We start from the raw sequence: 2,303 nt of genomic DNA, 5'->3' as shown, positions 1-2,303 counted from the left end.
TTGCTCATGCATGCTTCTCTTATGGCTTTTTTCAAGTTCACGAACTATTCACTTTCAGTCTCCTTTACTCTGTTTTTTTAGTTACACTCTGATATTGTCTTGATTTTACGCTTGTTTTGCAATATATTCTGTTTTCAAACAACTTTATTGCATGCTATTGTGTTTACTCTATTTTATTACAAAAGAGACTCTGTTATGTTTGATCAAAATGTTACTGTTACATGTTCTAGATCAAGAACCATGGTGTACAAGAAGAAACAATCAAAAGAATGATGAATGTGGCGAGAGAGTTTTTCCATCAACCGGAGAGCGAAAGAGTGAAGCATTACTCTGCAGATACAAAAAGACAATGAGACTCTCCACTAGTTTCAATGTTTGCACAGAGAAAGTCTCTAACTGGGAAGACTACCTTCGACTCCATTGCTAGCCTATCAAAGAATTCATCAACTGATGGCCCTCAACTCCAATCTTTTTCAGCGAAGTCACAGCTGAATACGCCACAAACATTAATGCCTTGGTTCTGACACTTATTGAGGCAATCTTAGAGAGCTTAGGCCTTCTGAAAGACCGTGAAAGCAATAAACTTGGCAAACATTGTCAACACATGGCCATAAACTAGTATTCGCCGTGTCCTCAACCGGAGCTAACTTACGGACTTCCGACACATAAAGATTCAATTTTGATCATTGTTCTTCTTCAAGACGAAGTCTCTGGTTTACAGGTGTTTAAAGATGGTAAATGGGTTGTTGTTCATTCTGTTCCCAACACATTTATAGTCAATCTTGGTGACCAAATGCATGTAATTCTAGGACACAAATTGAAAAATTCCTTTGTTTTGTTCACTCTCTTTGTGCTAAGTTTATGTGCTTGTTTCTCCTCTTAGGTGATAAGCAATGACAAATACAAGTGTGCTACACTGTGCGGTTGTAAAAAGCAATTAGGAGAGGATATCGATACCGACATTCTACTTTCCTTCTGAAGATGATGTGATTGGTCCCGTGGAAGAGCTGATCAATGAGGAAGAGGAATCTCCCGCTATTTACGGAAACTTTACATATGTTGAAAAGTTTTGGGGCACAACATTTGCAACTGAGAGCTGTATTGACTCTTTCAAAGCTTCCACCACCTAAGATAGTGTACTTTAGAATGAATCAGTCATGACTAGGCCGGTCCTGAGTTCTTGATTGGAAGTAAAAAAAAACCATTTGTGTTGCCATTTCAAGATCATTCATTTTCTTTAAGTAACAAATCTGCTTGGAAAATAAAACAAACTATTCTTGCAACATTTTGAACACATTGGATCCGTCTTTGCACCATAACATTTTTCTATTAATAAATATAAATTTTAGTAAATGCTTATGAGGGTTTTGTCTCTTTATCATAACTCTTGGTTATATTTGTTATTGTTAAAAAATACTTTTTTCAAGACTGTCTGGAATCATTATGGGTTTGATTGGTAACAGCTTTACAAAGTTGTACAAAACATAAAGCTTTGACAGTTACCAATCACAAAAACTTTATCAAAAGCGTTACAAACAATTTTACTCTTAGCTTTTTTGTACAGCTTTCTTGTACAGTTCTTTCATACAGCTTTGCACTATTCTGGTAAATGTTACAGCTAAAAAATTTGTACAGTTTTTAGTTACCAATGAGACCCTATGACTTTTTGTTTGATATTTTCTAGGAAAAAAGATGGCTGGCTACACGAAGTATCCGCGAAGACATGGCCACACATGCAAAGTTTAAAAATGTATCTCTAACTACACAAACTATATGTATCGCATGCCCACATATACGAACTATATGTAGTCATGTCGCCAACATCACAAACATTTTTTTCTGATACATTTTTCGCCGGAATCCGGTATTGACCAGTTTGACCGGCGTTGACCGTCGTTGACCAACATAAATATTCAAAAAAAAAAAATTTTAGTTTTTTAATATTTAGAAAATTATGTTATTGAATCATTTATAATATTATATAATTAAAAAATATATACAATATTCAATATAAAAATATTTTGTATATATATATTCAATGCATTGATTTTTATAATTAGTTAGTTTTGATAATTTCAAAACTAAACTAAAAATAAAATAAAAACCAATTAGGTAAAATAATTGTAAAATGAAATTTTTGTATAATATGTTTTGTAAATATGAAATTTTTGTAAATATGAAATTTTTAGTTAGTTTTGTATAATATGTTGTAAATTAACAACATATTATAAAAACAATTTAGACTAGAGAGTATTTAAAATTTTCTATTTATAATTATTTTACCTAATTGGTTTTTGTTTAGT

The 2,303-nt window shown here is 32.3% G+C and overlaps 1 pseudogene; it reads left to right on the top strand.

Annotated features, from left to right (window-relative positions):
• Positions 1-1,154, top strand: part of LOC110228573 — a 1,575-nt pseudogene extending 421 nt beyond the window's left edge.
• Positions 1,155-2,303: the final 1,149 nt, after the last annotated feature.

This window comes from Arabidopsis lyrata (assembly GCF_000004255.2).
Source record: "Arabidopsis lyrata subsp. lyrata unplaced genomic scaffold ARALYscaffold_5, whole genome shotgun sequence".
NCBI lineage: Eukaryota > Viridiplantae > Streptophyta > Magnoliopsida > Brassicales > Brassicaceae > Arabidopsis > Arabidopsis lyrata.
This window is presented reverse-complemented; position numbering and strand designations above follow the sequence as displayed.